This window comes from Macrotis lagotis, chromosome 3 (assembly GCF_037893015.1).
Source record: "Macrotis lagotis isolate mMagLag1 chromosome 3, bilby.v1.9.chrom.fasta, whole genome shotgun sequence".
NCBI lineage: Eukaryota > Metazoa > Chordata > Mammalia > Peramelemorphia > Peramelidae > Macrotis > Macrotis lagotis.
The window spans coordinates 190,408,380-190,430,626 of record NC_133660.1 but is presented as its reverse complement, the minus strand read 5'-3'; positions in this window follow the sequence as shown (position 1 = coordinate 190,430,626).

Below are 22,247 nucleotides of genomic sequence, written 5' to 3'. Positions count from 1 at the left end.
ATGGAGTTTCTGTTAAGAGGTTACTATCATGTTATTTTTGAGAGGACTCCAGGAGCATTTAACACAATGCCTGTCTCTGCCATCTTGGCCAGAAGTCCATATTGTGAAATTTAAATAGGAAGGGGGAAATATAAGAAAGAAAAAAAAGGATCCTATTCACATTTTCAGTTATGATTCCTAACTCGTTCTATTTATGCTATTTCCCCATTTTTATTTTTATTTTTCCTTTTCTATTATACTTCTTCACCATGTTTTACTTCTGTTTGTTGCCTTTCCATTAGCCCTTCTTTCTATCAGCCCTTTTCCCTTTCCTTTTCCTTTTCTAATTTAAATTTTCTTTTTTAACTTTTACTCTAAATTTAGCTTTATCATTAATTTTGCCCTCTTTTTTTATCAGTCCCTTCTTTCCCTTTTTGCCCATTCCTCCCATTTCCTCGTAGGTTAGGATTCATTTTTGTACCCAATTGGGAATGTATGATATTCCCTGTTTTGGCTGAATCTGTTGAGAATAAGAATTACTTAGTACTTTCAAGACCCTTCCTTCTTTCCCTCTACTTTAATATGTGTTTGAGCCTCTTCAGGTGGTGTTACATATCCTCTAATGTCTCACCTTCTTCTATAATCACCCTTCTTTACATGTTTTGATTGTTTTAAATACATCTTCTATTCAAAACCTCTATTGTGATATACTCCTTGTATCTATCCTGATAGATTGATTTTTAAGCAATAACACTTCATAGTTACTTTCTACCCATAGTCCCTGTCTAAGCACACTGTCCTATTAGAAATACAATTCTCAGGAGCCATAGAAAATCATCATCAAATTATAATCAGTTAATACCATGCCCTCTTTCCAAATACCATCTACAGAAATACAATGCTCATGAATTAAAGTATCATGCAAAGCAAAGTCACTCTAGAGCTAAAAGTTGAGTCACATCACTGTCAATACATATACATACCTTTTATCCGAAGACAAATACAGTTCTCAAGAACTAACCAACATCAGACCATCCATTTTCCATTTTATTTATCTATTGGATATTAAATTTGAAAATCAAATTTTCTATTCAGTTCTGGTCTTATTTTAGAAAAATTTGAAAGTTTCCCATATCATTGAAATTTTGCAGTGAATTATATTACATTTGTGATCCTTTACCCTATGAAACACCATATTCCAAGCTATCCAATCCCTTAATATTTATGTTGCTAAATTCTGCCTAATCTTAATGGTGGATACCTGAAATTTTAATTGCTTTTTGTCTACTTTCAGGATTTTTTCCTTTAGCTGAAAATTCTGAAATTTGGTTATAATATTCTTTGGAGTTTTTATTTTGGGTTCTTTTTCCAGGGGTGAATGATGGATTCTTTTAAGGATTAACTAATATTCTTCTAAGAAATTAGGGTAGTTTTCCATGGTAATTTCCTGCATTGTTCAAGCTCTTTTCTGATTGTGACTTTCAGGTAGACTAATAATTCCTAAATGAGCTCTCTTAATTTATTTTCTAGGTCAGTTATATTTCCTAAGAGGTAGTCTACTTTTTCTTCTAATTTTCAATTTTTTGATTTTATTTAATGGAATCTTTTTTGTCTCACAGATTCATTCATTTTCATTTGTCCAATTCTAGTTTTTAAGGTTATTTTCTTCAGGTAACATTTTTGTTTCCTTTTCCAATTAGTGGATTTTCTTTTCTAGTTCATTCTATTTTATTTTTAATATTATTCCTTCCTACATCTAATTGTTGACAGTTCTGCATGACTCTGGTCTCTTTTCACTATTTTTCTTCCTCCTATCATTTTTTATTTTTAAATCATTTTTTTTTACTTATTTCAAGAGGTGCTTTTGGAATTTGAAATTAAGATATATTCAGAAACCCCTTTGTGGCTTCACATGTATATCTCTAAACCTTGATTTCTGATCTGGTGTTGGGACCCTCACTGCTGACAGAGATGCACTGGAACCTTAACTTAACTATGGCTAAAATCTTCTCACTGTTTCCAGCACTCTGGAATACAAAGGAGTTATGTTCCCTTTTTCTCTATGCAGCAGATTTTTTCATGAAGTTTTTTCAGAAGAAATCACTGAAGTTTCCTCATTGTTTTTATTTTGTTTGTTTTTTTTGGGGTGGGGGTTCTGTTGATTTAGTAACTGTATAGAGGTCTCATTAAAAATTGTTTCAAGAAAAGCTCCAGGAGTTTCCTGGCTCTGAGCCACTATCTTGTTTATACACATTTGCTATCTTCCTTTTTTTTCACTTTAATCTTTTTGAGCTATTCAAAGAAGACTTTCTGGCCTTAAGATCAATTCATAATACCTTTTGATGATCGGCATGTAGTCATTTTGACATTATTTACCTCTGTTGAGTTTCTGTTGAGACTGCAGTTGCTTTATACCTTCAGGGGACTCCTGAATTTTTGTTTATTTTTTAAACTATTTCATGTTTTTTTTTTAATTGAGTTTTGCTCCTAAAGCACAGAGGCTACTGGTCCAAGTTTCTTGTGCTATGTTCAAGTGAATTGGTCACTGACTATCTACTGAGGCCCTAAGAAGATGGTCACTTGCCCACTGAGCTAGGGTGTCTTAGCATGACTATGCCTATTTTGCCTAGGATTCAAAGTCTGGCAGCTTGCCTTTGCCCTGTGATTGAAGACTTTATAACTGGGCTGCTATGCCACTGACCTGCAGAGGCAGGAAGAAGTTGCCTTTGTTGCTACTCTTTTATTTGGTTAAGAGTCTCCCATTGTCTTGTCTGAATAATGTGATGAACTATACTCCCTTTTTGCCCAAGTGTGCCAGACATTTCCTTAAATACTTGTAAGATGTTTTAGGCTAGAAAAATTGTTTGTCTTTTTGTGGAATGTGGCATTCCTAGATACTATTAGGAGTTTAATTTAATTTTGGTTCTAAGGTAAATGATAGAGCTCAAGAAATGTCCTGGCTTTTCTCGACTTTGTCTTTTGTTGAGTGAGCATTTGTACTTTTTCCCACCTGATCACTTCTGTAATTTAAGAAGCCATTTTGAAAAATTGAACTCTTGTACCTCTATTTTCTTCTTAATTATATTTATTTAAATTTGTGCCAGCATTTAAACTCCACAGCTCCTTCTCTGGATATGGATAAAAATTTCCTTCACAAGTCCTTTATTTTTTCTATCTATTTAAAAAGTTTTTATTTTTAATCCAATGGGGTTAAATGACTTGCCCAATTTCAAAGAGCTAGATAATTATTCAGTGGTTGAGCCTGGATTTGAACTCAGGTTCTTCTGAATACAGGGCTGATACTCTGTCCACTGCATTACCTAGCTGCTCCCTCAATTATATTTTTTTAGGTTTTTGCAAGGCAAATGGGGTTAAGTGGCTTGCCAAAAGCCACACAGCTAGGTAATTATTAAGTGTCTGAGACCGGATTTGAACCCAGGTACTCCTGACTCCAAGGCCGGTGCTTTATCTACTACGCCACCTAGTCACCCCCCCCCCCCAATTATATTTTAAGATATTATTTTTCTTCAGTGTCTTTGTGATTCTTTTATTGAGCTGTTAACTTTACTTAAATTTTTCCTTTGATTTCATTTATGTAACTAATTTTAACTCTGCTTTTGGTATTTGATTATGAAAATACAGCAATTCCTCTTTAGCTTATATCCAATTCTCATTTTTTGATGCTTAGCTTGTGGATTTTTATTTATTTGTTTTTTTGGCATTCAATAACATCTTCTGGGTTTGTGTCTTGTTCTTCTTTGTCAGAAGATGTTATTGGTCTCTTTCTTTTTATGTTTATCTCATTTTTTATCTTATTTTTTAAATTGGAAATTTTTGCTAATTTGAACCTATATTGGGGCAGGTAAGAGACATAGTGGATAGAAAATTGAACCTGGAATCAGGAGGACCTTAATTCAAATTGGTCTCAGAAATTAATACTTCCAATGTAGCTAAGATAGTGGCATGAAGCTAACATGAGCCTGGAGCTTTCCTTATCTAAGTTATATGAAGCTTCTACTCTGAAATTCACACTACAGATCCTACCAAGAAAAAGAGAATATTCCAAAGATTTTTCAGCTGTAGACACCATGAAAGAACTTCAGTGAAGATCTGTCTCTTGTGGGGATGAGGGGATATAAATTCAAGGAGACAGGATAGCAGGAAAACTAGAAGGAAACTTTTAGACCCAGTGCAATCCAGGTCCCAACAGCATAACAACAGCAGAAGTCCTGGGAGCTAGAGAGCAAGCCATCAGGAAGGACATAAATCCCAAACAAAGTCTGAACACTGAGAATACTTGTATAAAAGTCAAGACTGGGTTGGAAACAAAACACTGTTAAGTCTGAACCTGGACATAAAGGAGGAAAAAAATCTTCTGCAAAGGCAAGGCCAGGATTACATAGGCAACATCTTGGCCAGTGACAAGTCAGGGATCAGTCCCCAGCCCTAGCAAAAAATAAATGGATCTATACACCCAGGAGCAGAGTGAAAACAACAAAGTTGAATAAAAAAGCTAAAAGAACATTCACTATAGAAAAATACCTTATAGAAAAAGATGATAACAATGTGATGTCTGAAGAATAAAGCAGTGAAATGTCACTCAGGGTAAGTATTAAAACAATCTATAAATTGTACTCAAATACAAAAGCTCATAGAAGAGCTTAAAAAAAGAATTTTTTTAAAAACTCAAAGAAAGGAGGAAGAAGAAAAATGGAAAAAAAATAAATCAAAGTCATGCAGGAAATTTATGAAAATTTACCAAAGTAATCAATTCCATTAAAAGTAAAAATAAGCAACTAGAAAAGTTAATACAGAAGCTAACTGAATAAAATAAAGACTTAAAAATTAAAATTGAGCAAAACCTCAAGATTCCATCAAACAAATTAAAAAGGATGAAATTTAAATAAAATATAAAGTACCTTTCAGGGAAAATGAATGATCTGGAAAATAGATCCAGAAGATTCAATCTACCAGCAAGCCTGGAACAAAAAAAAAGAATCTGGAAACATCACACAGGAACTTATAAGAGAAAACTGTCTAAATGCATTAGAACAAGATAACAATATAACAATTAAAATCATCCACAGAACTCCTCTTTAAAGAGACCCCAGGATATAAACATCAAGGGTTATATTAGCTCTTAAATAAAGGAGACAGTGCAAGCAGCACAAGGAAAATACTTCAAATACAAAGAAAACACAATCAGATTCACAAAGGACCTGCCAGCCACAACACTGAAGGATTGGAATACCTGGAATAGCTTGTTTAAGAGAGCAAAGACCCTGGGATTACAACCTAGAATATACTACCCAGAAAAATTCATCATATACTCTCTGGGGAAAAGATGGATTTTCAATGAAATACAGGATTTTCAGAATTTTCTGACACAAAGAACAGGACTGAAAAACAAATCACCAAATACATCATTCAAGAGTTACATGAAAAAGGTAAATGAAAAGGGGAAGGAGAAAGCAAAACAAAACAAAAAGTAATGTTGGTTAAGACCATAGAATTGTATACAACCTCAAAAGGGAAGATATAAAACTTCCAATTCTTTAGAACTTTACTTCTCGTAGGATAATTAAAGGTTAGAATATCATTGAAGAGAATGAATCAAAAGGATATATGTATAATTGGGTCAGATCTCTCCATTGAAGAGGTGCAAGATGACCTCAGAATATTTGAGACAAAAAAAAATCCCACCTTAATTCTACTTTGTTTAGCATACTGACTAAAGGGAATCCTAACCTGTGAGATCCTGAGTCAGTGTCTTCTATAACTTACAATGATTTGTAAAGTTCTCAGTTGGGACCTTCAGAGCCTCGAAGTAGATGCTTAGATCTTGAGATTCTTACAGCTTAGAGATCTTTAAGATTCTTGCAGATAATTAGACCAGGGTTTGACCTAACCCATGCTTCACTTAACAAGGGTTTAAGTACACTGTGTGTGTGTGTGTGTGTGTGTGTGTGTGTGTGTGTGTGTGTGTGAGGGGGTAAAGTGGGAAAGAGAAATGGTCTTGCTTCACTTAAAAAGGGGTTAAGTACATGGTTGGGGGGGCAAAGTGTGAATGGTTAAGGGGTTAAGGATCCTGACCCTGAACAGGGGAGGAGGAGAAGGGTAATATGTGAGAGATACAGTCTGTGGGGAGGGGCACAAATAACTCAATAAATGTTATGTCTGTGGATGATACTTCGGCTCATTAGGAGGACTATGGAAAGGCATAAGGTAAAAATGATTATAATTAGAATTTGATGCAATTTGAGGTAATGCTGCTTATCAAGCAATCAAGCAAACAATCTGTCATGATTCCTGGATAGCAATATGAACTTAATAGTCCATCAGATAATCAAACTATGAATGATGACACTTGATTAATAGGATCAGAGTGATAAATAACAGCAAGCAAAGAGGCACAAAGATTTGTAATTTTAGAGGGAAAAGAAGGGAGACTGTGAATGCTGAGTAAATTCTATTCAATAAATTTAGCCCAGAGGGAATATGATACATTATCATGTGGGTTTAGCGATCTAACTTAATCTAAAGGGAAGGGGGCCACTGGGAAAGGGGAAGATAAATGGAAGAAGGGACTGATAAAATGCAAGGCTAAGGTTTCAGTGAACTTAAACTAAATGCTTAATTTTTAAAAGAAAAGTCAAGGGCCAAGATGAGAGAGAGAAGATAGGCACTGTGTTAAGTGCTCCTAGTTTCCCACATGAAAGAAACCTATTAAAAGAAATTTCATGGACAAAACCAAGAAAGAGAAGCTAGGAGGAGAACACCTACCAACAAAGTCTGTCTCAGGGTATCATGTGTGAAATGGGAGAATAGACCAAAGGGCCAGTTCAAGGAAAGCAACAGGGATAAGCCAGAGGACAGGCCTAAGCCACAGAGACTTTGTGGAGAGGTGGGTGTGAGAACAAACTATAACTATGGAATCTTTGACCATTGGAAGAGGAGTTAGGGGAGGGTGAGTTCCAGCACAGAGAGTCACTGAGTGCCCCTAGAAAATGACCAACAGGGAAAGGGACCTGAGCTCCATACTTTCAGCAGAGCCCTCATGCCAGAACAAAATGTAAACAACCCCCACCCACTCAGGCTCAAGTGTGGGCAACAGAATTCACTCAAATGAAAGAGAGATTAACTCCCTTCCTCAGGGCTCAGCCCATTGTTTAAGGTCAACTCAAATTCTGCACCTGAGTGCCTCAAACACTCCAGAGAAAGCAATCAGTGTTTCCCCACTGACTGGACCTTGGAAATACTAAGCCAAGTGAACATAGCCTCTAGGATCTTCAAATCAAAACTCAGAGAGATAGCCCTACTCCCCCCGCCCCAAACACAGGATCCTAGGAAGACTGAGCAAGGTGTGAGAAAGGTGGCCCATGGAGAAATACTTAGAAGAAGAAAAGATTCTAACAGAAAGATCTAGCCTTGCTGAGGAGAATATAAATAGGTCTCCAGCCCAGAAAGTCTTCCTTGAAAAAATCAGGAAGGAGTTTAAAAAAATTTGAAAAATTGGGAAAAGAAACTCAAGAGGAAATTAACACATTGCAAGAGAAAATTAACATCTTGCAACAAGGAAAGAAATTCTTGGGAAACACAATTGGACCAAAAAAAATGGAGAATAATTCTCTCAGATCCTCAATTGGTTAAATGCAAAAAAAAATGATTTTCTCAAAACTGTACTTGGTCAAATGGAAAACTTTCAAAAATAGAATTCACCTACTGGAAAAGGAGCTGCAAAAGGTAAATAAAGAAAATTCTTCTCTAAAAAAATGAAATATGTGAAAAATCATGACTTAATGAGACAACAAGATTCTGTTAAACAAAAACAAAAGTTATAAAAATTAGAAGAAAATGTAAAATACCTCATCAGCAAAACCACTGACCTCAAGGATAGATCAAGAAGGGACAACCTGAGAATTATAGGACTTCATGAATAACATTGGAGAGAAAACAAGCCTGGACTTAATATTGGAAGATTTAGTGATGGAAAATTGCCCTGATAACATGAAACTTGAGGGCAAAATAGTTATTGAACGAAAAACATCAATCTCTTCAAGAAAGAGATCCTAAAATGAAAACACCAAGGAATGTTGTGACCAAACTCTAGAACTATCAGATAGAAGAGAGAAGCCTCCAGGCAGCCAGAAAGAAACAATTTAAATACCAAGGAGACACAGAAAAGATTATGCTGGTCCTGGCTGCATCAACATTAAGTGATCAAAAGCCCTGAAATGAGATATTCTGAAGAGCAAGGGAGCTTGGAATGCATCTAGGAATCCATTACCTGGCAAAGCTGAGCCTTCTCTTCCAGGGCAAAAGGATGGACATTTAATGAAATGCATGATTTCAAACATCTCCTGATGAAGAGACCAGAGATAAATATAAAAGTTGGACATGAAGCAGGAGGCTCAAGAGACACATGAAAAGGTAAAAAAAAAAAGGTAAAGAAAAAAAAAACTTGCTATTCCATGAGATGAACCTGGCTATATCACTACCTGGTAGAAAGACTAATAACTCTTGAGAATTGTAAATCTATTACAGAGAACATACTAAGCCAGAATGGATGGGCACTCATGACTTTTCTGTATCTCAGATAGAATGATTTGAAAACAATGCCTCCTTAAAAAGGGGAAGAGTAAGGAGAAAGGAGGTTGGAGGAGATTGAATGGGGTAAATCTCCTTACTTTAAGAGGTACAAAAGACCTATTTTAATCGAAGGGGAGAGGGAAGAGATAAGAACCACCTAAATCTTCATCTCATCAGACTGGGCTTAAAGTTAATTTACAGACACTCTGTTAGTTGAAGAAATGTAGCTTGACTTTCAAGTATTAATGGGTAAAAGGGGAGGGGGGGACAGGAAGGGGTAGAAAAAAGGGAAGTAACAGAAGGAAGGGAAGGAAGTAGGGGAAAAGGGAAAGGGGAAAGATAGGGGACTGTGGAATATGGACAAAAGGGTAAAGGGAGGAAAATATAAACAGAGGGAAGATAGCTTGAAGAGCAATAAATAGTAATTATAACTTTGAATGTGAATGGGATAAAATTTCCCTTAAAACATAAACGAATAACAGAGTGGATTAAAAGCCAGAATCCTACCATATGCTGCTTACAAAAAATCATTTGAAGCAAAGAGATACAAATAGAGTAAAAGAAAAAGGCTGTAGCAAATTACATTTTGCTTCAGCTTAAGTGTAAAAAGAAGGGATAGTAATCCCTATCTCAGAAAGAGCAGCTGTGAAAATAGATATTATTGAAAGAGATAAGGAAGGAAACTTAAGCCTCCTAAAAGGTTACATAGACAATAAGTAATTTCAATACTAAATATATATGCACCCAATAGTATAGCATCCAGATACTTAGAGGAGACACTGAAAAAGCTAAAGGAAGACATAGACAGCAAAACTGTACTAAAGGGAGACCTCAACCTCCTGCTCTCAGATTTAGATAAAACTAATCAGAAAATAAACAAGAAAGAAGCTAAGGAAGTACATTGATTATTAGAAAACCCATATATCATACATTTATGGAGAAAACTGAATGGGAATACAAAGGAATATATATATACTTTTTTTCTGCAGTCCATGGAACTTACACAAAAATTGACCAAATACTAGGAGATAAACCCTAATGATCAATTACAGAAAGACAGAAATAGTGAATACATCTTATTTCATATAATAATGTAATGAAAATCATATGGAATATTGGACCAGGGTGATATAAACCCAAAACTAATTGTAACCTAAATAACCTCATTTTAAATAATGAGTGGCTCAAGAACAAATTATAGAAATAATTAAATATTTCATCCTAGATAATCACAATAATAAATAAAAATACCAAAACCTTTGGGATACATTCAAGATGTCTGTCAGGGGATATATTATATCTTTAAACGTTTACATGAAAAAATTAGAGAAAGAAGAAATCAATGAACTAAATAAGAAACTAATAAATGAGAGAAAAAACAAATGAAAAACTCCCAATAAAATACCAAATTAGAAATTCTAAAAATTGAAGGAAAAATTAATAAAATTGAAAGCTAGAAAACTATTGAACTATTAAATAAACCCTATAGTTAGTTTTATGAAAACAAACAATAAAATTGATAAACTATTGGTTAAAAAACAGTAAGATCGATAACTCTCTGGTTACTTTGAAAAAAAAGAGATAAGAAAAGAAAATTGCTTATATCTTAAATAAAAAAGATGAACTCACCACCAATGAGCAGGAAATTAAAGTGGTAATTCACGATTATCTTGCCCAAATCCAATCCAATAAAACTGACAATCTATGTGAAATGGACAAATATTTTCAAACCTATAAATTGCCCAGATTAAATGAAGAGGAAATTAAAAACCTGAATAACCCTATCTCAGAAAAAGAAATTCAACAAGCTATTATTGAACTCCCCAAGAAAAAAAATCTCCAGTATCAGATGGATTAACACATGAATTCTATCAAATATTTAAGGAACAATTGGTTCTAATTCTCTATAAACTCTTTGGAAAAATAGGTGAAGGTGTATAACTCTTTTTAAGACACCAGTATGGTGCTGATACCTAAACTAGGAAGATTCAAAACAGAGAAAGAAAATTATAGACCTATCTCCCTGATGAATATAGATGCAAAAATCTTAAATAAATTCTTAACAAAATGATTACAACTGGTTTTCACTAGGATAATTCACTATGACCAAGTAGGATTTATCCCAAGAATGCAGGGTTGGTTCAAATTTAGGAAAATAGTTAATATAATTAATCATATCAATAAAAAACTAACAGAAATCATCTGATTATGTAAATAGATGCTGAAAAGGCTTTTGAAAAAATACAGCACCCATTCCTACTAAAAACACTAGAGTGTAGGAATAAACAGATTGTGCCTTAGACTGATAAGCTGTATCTATCTGAAACTATCAACAAGGATTATATGCATTGTGCATAGGCTAGAGCCATTCCCAGTAAAGTCAGAGGTGAAACAAAGATGCCCATTATCACCACTACAATTCAATATTGTATTAGAACTTTTACATTCAGCAATGAGAGAAGAAAAAGAAATCAAAGGATTTAGAATTGGGAGGGAACAGACAAAACTTTCACTTTTTGCAGATGATATGATAGTAAACCTAGAAAATCCCATAAAATCATCTTATAAAACACTAGAAATAATTAGCAACTTGATAAATTAAATGGATATAAAACAAAACATCACAAATCCACAGCATTTCTGTAAATGACTAGCAAGATATAGGAGAGAGAGCTAGAAAAATAAATCTCATTCAAAGCAAACTCAGACAATAGAACATACCTGGGAGTAAAGAGGGGGAGAGGGGGGAGATGAGAACCACCTGAATCTTCCTCTCATCAGAATGAGTTTAAAGTTAATTTACAGACACTCTGTTAGTTCAAGAAATGTATCTTGACTTACAAGGATTAATGGGGAAAAGGGGAGGGGGAACAGTAAGGAAGACTCAAAAACTTTTCGAAAACAATTACAAAATACTTCTCACACAAATAAAATCAGATTTAAATGACTGGGCAAACATCAACTGCTCATGAATAGGTCGAGCTAATGTAAAAAAAAAGGACAATTCTACCAATACTTAATTACTTGTTTGGTGCCCTACCATTTAAAATTCCCCCCCAAATACTTTAATGACTTGCAAAAAATGTAAATAATTTAATATGAAGAAATAAAAAGTCAAATTTTTCCTGAGATTCAATGAAATAAAAAGTCTAAAAGAAGTGTCTTAGTCTTACCAGATCTAAAATTATTGTATAAAGCATCAGTCATCAAAACTGTCAGGTATTGGATAAGAAATAGAATGATGGATCAGTGGAATAGACTAGGTGCAATAGTAGGAAATGATTATATAAATCAGCTTTTTGATAAATCCAAAGAGGCCAGATATTGAGATTAAAAGTTCTTCGATAAAAACTTTTGGTAAAAGTGGAAGTTAGTATAGAACAAACTTATATTAGATCAGCATCTCACTCCCTCTACCAAGATATGATCCAAATGGATACAGGATTTCGACATAAAAACAATATTATATGCAAATTAGAAGATCAAGGAGTAGTTTACCTGTCATATCTATGGAAAGAGAAGCAGTTTATAACTAAGGAAGAGATGGAGAACATCATTAAAAAGAAACTATATAATTTTCTTTACAATAAATTGAAAAGCTTTTGCATACACAAAAACACCCTAACCAAGATTGAAAGAAATGTAGTAAATTGTGAAACAATTTTTACAAGTAGTATTTCTGACATAGGAATCATTTCTCAAAATATTCAGAGAACTGAATCAAATTTTCAATAAAACAAGCCATTCCCCAACTGACAAATGATCAAAGGATATACTAAGGCAATTTCCATTTGAGGAAATCAAAGTGATCCATAGTACTATGAAAATTTTCTCTGTCATTACTTATTAGAAAATTGCAAATTAAAGCTTTTCTGATGTACCATTTCATACCTCTCAGACTGACCAATATGACCAGAAAGAACAATGATCAATATTGTAAGGGATGTGGGAAATCTGGGACACTAATATATTTTTGGTGGTGCTGTGAATTCATTCAAAACTTCTGTAAAGCAATTTGGAATTATGTAAAAAATGTAACAAAAATGTGGATACCCTTCGATCCAGCAATACCACTACGGAGTCTATACCCTGAAGAGATGAGGAAAAAGGGTAAAAACCTCACTTGTACAAAAATATTCATAGCAACCTTGTTAGTGGTGGCAAAGAATTGGAAATTGATTGAATGACATTCAGTTGGGGAATGGCTTAACAAACTGTGGTATATGTATGTCATGGGACACTATTGTTGTATTAGAAATTAGGAAGGATGGGAATTCAGGGAATCATGGACTGATGTATGAGCTGATGCTGAGCAAGATGATCAAAACTAGGAAAACATTCTACACCCTAACACCAACAAGGAGGGTGATGATCAACCCTGATGGACTTGTTCATTCCACCAGTGCAACAACCTGGGACAATTTTGGGTTATCTTGGATGGAGAATACTATCTGTATCCAGAGAAGGATTTGGGGAATTGGAACAAAGCCCAAAGACTATTAATTTAAATTTGGAAAAAAAATGTTATTTTATTCTGTAATTTTGTCATCTATTTTAGTTTATTTTTCTTCCTTAACTATATGATTTTTCTCTCATCATATTCAACTTAGATCAATGTGTACCAGGGAAACAATGTAACAAATAACAGACAGCCTTCTTTGTGGAGTGGGTGGAGGGAAGCAAGAATAGGGGGGAAATTATGAAACTCAAAATAAATAAAATCTTTCTTCCAAAAAAAAATGAAAGAAAGTCGAAGGGGAAATGTAGTAAAATTTTAGTGAGGAGGAAAATGAGAAAGTGAAAGAAAAAATATATATGAATAAAGATATCATGGAGGGAAATACAGAATTAGTTATCTGAACTGTAAATGTGAATGGGATGAACTGTCCCATAAAACAGAAATGGATAGCAGAATGACAAAAAAACTAGAATCCTACAAAATGTTGTTGCTAAGATACATATTTTAAACAGAGAGATATACATGGGGTAATGGTAAAAGTTTGGAGTAAGATATATGACCCCTCAGCTGAAATTGAAAAATCACAGGCAGCAAACCTAATCTCTGACAAAGTTATAGCAAAAAACAATCTCAGTAGAAGGAACAAGGAAGCAAACTACATTTTCTTAAAAAGCACCCTGGTTGGGGGGAGTGGCTAGGAAGCGCAGTGGATAGAACACTGGTCCTGGAGTCAGGAGGAGCTGAGTTGAAATATGGCCTAAGAAACTTAATAATTGCCTAGCTGTGTTGCCTTGGGAAAGCCACTTAACCCCTTTGCCTTGCAAAAATTAAAAAACAAACAAACAAATAAAGTACCCTTGGTAATGAAGTTATATTGTTATCAGATGCTTCTAGTGGTATAGCATCTAAATTCCTAAAGGAAAAAAATGAGTGAATTACAAGGAAAAATAGACTATGTAAAAAAATAGTAGAGGAAGTAGTTCTGCCAACATGTTTTTGTGACATCAGCATGGTATTGATACATGAATACACATGGTATTGATACACGTGGTATTGATGCATGAAGGTGAATGAAATCTGAGAAAACTTAGATGTGATTTACTTCTAGAGAAAAGTTAATGGGTAAAGAAAAGTCTATACATTTTTCTTGGCAGTGCATGAGTTTTCCTTCAAATAATAGATAACATTTAGTTAAATCTCTTAACAAATCTAATATATAATGGGAATAGACTCAGAGTATTTCCAATAAAATCAGGAGTGAAACAATGCCCATTATCACCCTTACTGGAGTATTAGAAATATTAGCAGCAGCAATGAGTAGAAAAAGAAATTGAAGGAATCAGAATTGGCAATGAGGGAGCAAAACTTTCAATCTTTACAGACTCCTTGAAACCATTAACAAATTCACAAAGCAGGAAGACATAAAATAAACCCAAATAAATCATCAGGATTTCTATATATGAACAACAAAGTCTGAAAGCAAGAGTTAGAACAAGAAATTCCTTTTAAAATAACTATAGACAACATTAAATACTTGGGAATCTATTTCAAAGGACAAACCTAGAAACTGTATGAATATAATCATAAAGCAATTCTAACCCAAATAAATTCAGATCTAAAAATTGAGAATTTTCAAATGCTCATAGTTAGGTCAATCTAATAAAATAGAAATAGGTATTTCACCCAAATTAAATTTCTTATTCATTGCCATACCAATCAAACTACCAAATAATACCAAATACCAGGCTAGAAAAAAATACTATTACAATTCATCTGGAGCAACAAAAGGGCAAGAATAGCAAGGGAATTGATGGAAAAAAGTAAAGGAAGGTTACCTAGCTCTACCAGATCCAAAACTGCAGTATAAAGTGACAGTCATCAAAATTGTCTTGCGGTTGTTAACAAACAGAATAATGGATCAATGGAATAGGATAAGTTAAAAAGAAGTCTTGGTAAATGACTAAAGCAATCTCCTATTTGATAAACCCAAATGCATCAGCTTCTTGGATAAGAACTCACTATTTAATAAAAATGGGGGGGGGGAGCTGGAAAATAGTATGGCAAAAACATGGCATAGATCTACATCTCACACCTTATACTAAAATAAGGTGAAAATGAATACAAGATTTAGACATAAAGAATGATAACTTGGAAAAATTAATAGATCAAGAAATACTGTAACAGCTTTATGGAAAGGGGATTAATTTATTATCAAACAAGAATTAGAGCACATTATAAACTGCAAAATCAATGATTTTGCCTATATTAAATTAAGTAGTTTTTACACTAATAAAATCAATCCTGCCAATAGTAGAAAGAAAGCAGAAAACTGGGAAATAATCTTCACAACGAGGAGCTCTGATAATAGTCTCATTTCTAAAATACATAGAGAATTGCATCAATGTATAAGGTTATAGGTCATTCCTCAATTGATAAATGGTCAACGATTATAAGAAGATATTATGCAAATGAAAAATTAAGTCTATATAGGATCATATAAAAAAAGTTCCAAATCATTATTGGTTTGAGAAATGTAAATTAAAACATCATTGAGGTATTATTTCGCACCTATCAGATTGCTCAAGGTAAGAAAATGGAAAATGATCAATGTTGGAGAGGTTGGGGGATGACTGGGACACTGATGCATTGCCAGTGAAGTTGTGAACAGATCCAACCACTCTGCAAAGCAATATGGAACTATGTGCATACCCTTTGACCCAACAAATCCAATTCTAGGTCTATATCCAGAAGAAATTATTTTAAAAAGGGTAAAAATCCTATATGTTCAAAAATATTCATAAGAGCTCTTTGTGTAGTGGCAAATAATTTGAAATTGAGGGGATGTCCATCAATAAGAGAATGGCTAAACAAGTTAGGGTACATGAATACTATGGAATACTATTGTTCTATAAGAAACCATTAATGGTCAACCTCTAGAGAAACATGGAAACATTTATGGGTTCTGTTGCTGAGTGAAGGGACTAGAACCAAACCAACAATATATACACATCAACAACAAAATTGTGAGCTTAACAATCTTGATGGTAGCAGGTTCTCTCAGCAGTCCAGAGACCTAGGACAATGGTCTAAACTCACTATAATCTACATTATCCCCATCCAATGAAAGAAAACAAAACAAAACACAAACACAATAAAAATAACAACTCTTCAGAATCTGATGAACACTTTGTAAAAATTGTGTCTCATGTATCTCTTTGCCTTAATCATGATTTCTTATACCAAAAATTACTAATTCGTAAACATGTTTATCAAATTATGTACATACAACACTAACATGAATGTTCACTGCTGAGGGTAAGGGGGTGGAAGGAAATTTTGTAGCTTAAAAATGTACTTGTATATATGGATGAAAATAATTAAATTAATTTTAAAAAAGAAATGCATTCTTATTTAGTTGTGTGACCTTGGGGAAATCACTCAACCCCATTGCCTTGCAGAAAAAAAAAAACATAAAAAACACTCCATTTGGGGGGTTATGGAGCAGGGTTTCAATCTTTAGATTTGGGGTTTTTTTTCTCTGTGAGTTTCAATGACAATTCTGGAAGTGTGGAAGTTTTTATTTTATCTAGGATAGTATAATCTAGAAAAGGGTACAATCCCTGTTTTTCTGGTCTAGAATCTGAAATATCAAGTGTAATATCAAAAACTTTATGCCAATTTGCAATCAGCAAAATCCTATATTCAATATTTTTATAACATAAATGAGGGACCTAGATCATAATTCCATTTTTGTTATATGATGATTTGTTTATCCAATCTGGAAGTGACTTAAAGATGTATATGTAGAAGGTTTTTTTTTATGCCTTTTTCAGTGTATGTTTAAAACTTTCTTCAAGTTTCTAAATCTTGGATTTTGTCAACCACCTTACTGAAAAGTGGATAAATTGAAATGTCTGGGTATTCAATCCTAATGGCTTAGATATTTTTGGTTTTTGTGCTTTGCCCCAGCTCCTTCTCTGTTCACCCTAAACAATGTAGGGTTTTTTTTTTAATTTCATGTCATTATTGTGCAGATAGGAGTAAGAGAGGGAATTGGTTCTATAAGGTATTTTGATTTCTCTCCCAAAGTGAAGGTCAATCTTCTCCATGGAAACAGGAAGTACTCATGAGATTGTCTGTAGGATCCAACTATTCTTGAGATATGAAGGTTGGGCATAGAGGGAAGTCTCATCAGACATTTCTGTGCTACTTATATTTTCAAATTTCTATTTTACCCAATTTATGAATTTCTATGGAGACCAGGCAAGATTAATAATAGTATATGTATTTGCATATTAATATGTACTCCTTGCCATGAAAATTTTTGATGCTTTTTGACTGTCAGAGAAAGGAGCCTTCAGACAATTTCTTTTCTATTACTGGCAGGAAATAATACAGTTTTAAAATGTATTTTTAAAATATTTTTACAGTTTTATATTCATACCCCAAGCAAATTCTCTGAATTTTACTGTCTCAAACTCCTTTGAAATTTGAATATATTTTTCACCTCTCTGGGAACAGTGACAAACACTACCTAAACTTAAAGAAGAAAAAATACCAGCATCAATCCTTTATGAATCATTTGAAAATAACTATAAACAGGATCTTAACTCTTATTTTTATACTTTGCTGAAATATTAAGAAAGTATTTAAACTTTAAAAATGCATCTTGGATACTTTTCTGGACAGGTGATCTCTCATAACTTGAATATTAAACATTTCATCTCTCTAAGAATAATGGGAAATGCTGAATTGAGTTAAAGGACATTTTAAGTTTGATCTTCCAATTTGAACAATAATAAGAGATTTCTTTCAATAATTCACCTTTCAGCATAGGCTTAATTATTTCACAGTCCTACTAGATAAACTTTAATGTCTCATTAATACTTCCAGTTTCAAATATACATTTTCCTGCTACTTAAATAACTTTATAAACTAACCTATTCCTATACACTTTTCTACATACTATACATCCTTTAAATAAGCTACACTGGTTCACATGCTGTTCTTTGCACGTGGAACTTATCTCTCAACCCCATTCCTTTGCACTATCTGTCCAGCTTACTTGAAATATCTACATACTCCTGTCTCTTAGATTACTCAGTTTTCTTCTTATTTTATTATAAATGTACCCTTCTTAAGATACAATTCTCCCCATTCCCCCCCCCCCACTATGCTAGTTCCTTTTCTTCTAGCAATACTTTATTTTGCTCTGTAAATATTTTTTTATGTTCTTAGTAATTTACATGTTTTCTCCTTTTCCCAGAATATAAGATTATGAACCCAATAAATGCTTTTTGGCTTTTTTTGCATAACTAATACCTTACACACTTAATAAGGACTTAATAGGTATTTGATAATTCACTGTGTATTTGCATAGAGATTTTTAGTCCTTGTCCCTATTACCTGTGAAATTTTGATGTTGTTTTATCAAATGCATTCTCTCATTCCCTAAAGGCTGTCCACATTCATCAGATACTAGGTGTACATATGTCATTATCCAGTGGTTGATAAAGTCAAAAGAAGTAGGCAAGGTAAATTACATTAAAATGAAGTGAAGCTGAAGCCAGAGGATCTAATTTCAATGCCTGGAACTCATTGTGACATCACTTACCAAGATATTTGTAAAATTACTACACATCTCTGATTCAATTTCCCACTATTAAAAGAGATGTTCTATATAACCTGGACAGTTACTTTTGGTACTAAATCTTTGATGATGATGTTATGAATGTTTGTGTCACTATAAATCTCTGTAAAAGATATAGCTATTTAATTTGAGGAGAGAGAAGCTTGAAGGACTTACTAAATTATTTTTTGATGGGCTAGAACAAAACACGTTGTGTACTCCAATATGAATATTTGTGACAACTTGAAATCTAGTTAAAAGTATATATTAATATAGATATTTAAATTTAAAAACTATCGAGGGAAAGTAGTCCGAGTAATGGTTAGATTAAGAAGCAGATCAGTCATCCTGTTTTGCTTTGAAATGAGTTTACTTAATTCATCAATCCTTATCTTATTTTTAGCACTAGCTTACTATAATGGTATTGAAAATGATAATAAATAATAATGGTATCAGAGTTGTTCTTCAATTCTAAGAAGAACATGTCATCCAAATTAATGGTGGTATTCCTTGAAAATTATGTTTATTATAGTGAGGGGTAAGTTGAGCAAAGACATAATTCTCTTATATTTTACAGAACCATTTCATGTTATGTCCTAATTTGATAGGAAAAGCAACTTAAACTGATGATCTGGATGCTATGGGATTCCTTGGCCCCTAAGTATTATTTCTCCTCTCATATCAGTGAGACCCTTTAGTGTTCCAGCAACTCTGACCATAGAGCTTATATTTGATACCTGATGACATAATAGTGAAACACAGTATATGAAGCATGACTATGGTTTAAAAACATCAGACTGAGAAAGCATGATAAATCCCAACCTATCTCTTAATTGACTAATCCTCAATTTGCCCTTTCCTCTCAGGCCTTCAATCATAATACCGCAAGAACCCAAATTCATACAGGTCTCAGTGTTAAATTCTAATCTCTCTTTGCAGAACTCAACTTGCTCCAGTTTCTCTGGAGATCCCATAAAGTTAAATATCTTGCTTATGCTTTGAGATTATAGATTGAGAATGAAGGGAGTTGTCTATCCCGATTCTCTCATCTTGCATATAGTGGGCAAAAATGCCACTTTGAAAATCCTTCCATAAATTAGCTAAGGTTATAATTCTGCATATCTTCCCCAATCTGATTCTCTTTTCTTCACTGTCTCAATCATTTGTCTTCCATAGAAATATTCACCTTTTGAATCTTTTACTTACGTTTAACTTTTTATAACAATAAGCCTAACTAGTTATTGTAAAGAAAAAAAATGTATCACTGAAGATGATGCTAGCCCTAAAATATTTTTGGAGCCCTCAAAGTATTAATTTCCCATACAAAATATATTTTGAAACAAAGTATGTAAAAAGAGAACATTAAGTTTTTCTAGTTGCTTCCAATTTACAATGAGACTAGAAGAAGAGGCAGTATAATTCTATAATTGTGAATAAGATTTAAATGTAATATATCTAAAGATTTCTTAATAGTGGGCATAAATTTTGTTGTAAACAGAAACAAATTGTTTCAGATAGTCTTTTTTTGGTAGATTCTAAAAATTGGACATATTTTTAGGATTGTTTTGCTAACTAAAGATTATTTCATGTATCTATGTGGCTTTAGGAATTTACAAGTAAAAATTGAAAATAAAATTTTATTCAATGTTCTTTACAAACTAATTTAAGTACAAAAAGTTAAATATTATCACCATTTTGCAGAGAAAGAAAGTGAAAGCCAGAGACATTAGGTAATTGTTATTAGTCCTTTTGCAAATGAAGCCTATCCTGGGATTATAGAATCATATCATCATACTGTCATGGAATCATACAAGAAGGCCAGATGAAGGATGAACTCAAATTTCTTCCTTCTTGCTCCAAAAAGTACTTTCTCTCTGCTTTATGTGACAACAAAATAATTAGTTTTCAAAACTATGGTCTAATTTCTCAAGTGACAAAATACTGAAATTAATATATATATATATATATATATATATATATATATATATAAAGCAAGAATGCTTGCCTTAAATATATGAAAAGATGCAGTAGCTGCATAAGTAAAAAAAAAAAAAAACTTATGAAATTTTCTTTAGTTAGTCAGGATTTATGCAAATTCTTTACCAACTTTGTTGATTCACCTTCTTCCTGACCTGGAACTCCCTTGTTATTCCAAATTGGGCTTCTCTTGAACTGACTGAACCTCATCAAGTATTTCTGCTGAATTGAGCAAATCGCAGGGTAGCATTGTGATATGAACAAATTTTCATTAGTGACTGGGATGAAATTACAAAATTGATTTTCATCTATGAACTGAGACAAAGCCATGAACAATTCTCTAGAGGAAGAAAAGAAAGAAAAATGATTACAGTCTATGTATATAATGCAGAGGCACATTTTGCATGTATTTGATGTATAATAGGATATAATTAAAACAATCCATAATGGAACATCAGGTCTGTAATTCATAACTGCTTGTTACATACCATATATATATATATATCTTTGTACCATTGATGTCAATATTCATTTATTCATAGTATAATGACAAATAGGATAATTGACTGTTCATTTTATATTTAGGTTAGGGCTTGGGTACCCTTGAACATTTAGTTAATTTTGCTATGGAGATTTCAGTCCTCCCAAAACAATCATCTACCAGAGATTCAGGTCATGTGGGCCCTTAATTAGCAGGACTAGATGATGATAAAGATATCCCCAAATTACCAGCTAATTGCTAAAGCTTGAATTCAATTGGTCAGCTCAGCAGCCTCCCTATAATTCAGAAGTAACTTCAAATTAACCTTAATGATCCAAGTTCTTAGAAAACCAAGAAAATATTTTCATTTATATCATGACTATGTACCATAAGAGAAAAGTTTTCTGATATTTTGGAGGACTCTGCCTTCCTTTTCTAAAGTTGTAATGTTTTCTCATTATTGGTCTCTCCTACTTTTCTTGAGTAAGTTTAAACACGAACTATGGAGATAGAGGCATTCAGTTTTGTCCTGATGTTTAAGTCTAGGCATTTACACTAGTCATTCCTTTTTGCTAGAGAGAATTAATTTTTCATGGCTACTCTGCTAATAAATGGAGTAATGCAAATGTTTATAGCAACCACACTGACTAAGGTGCATGATGATTAAGAAGTGGAAGAAATATTAGTGGTCACCTGATCAAATACATACTTGAACAGAAAGACTCATATGCAATGATTAGGTAAAAGTCATTTAAGCATTTGCTTTGACAAATCTAGTACAGAGAATTCACTTCCTCATGTGGTATTTCATTCCTCTTCCTAATAGCTGCAACTCTTAAGATTTTTCTTACATCAATTATAAGATTAACTGTAATTTCAGCCATTGCTCCTAATTCTTCCCTCTGGTCCCAAACAGAAAAAAAGTCTAAACACTCTTTCATTTGACAAGCCTACAACTACTTAAACAAATTCTTTCATATCTTTTCTCTGTCTTTTCATCAAATAAAATATGTAATTATCACACTTAAATGTTATAAAATTATTACTATTCAAGATGGAAGAGCCTGAGAATATTTCTTCAGAGAATATTACATGATTGAGTAAGGTTTAGAGTCTTATATTAAAAATCTCAA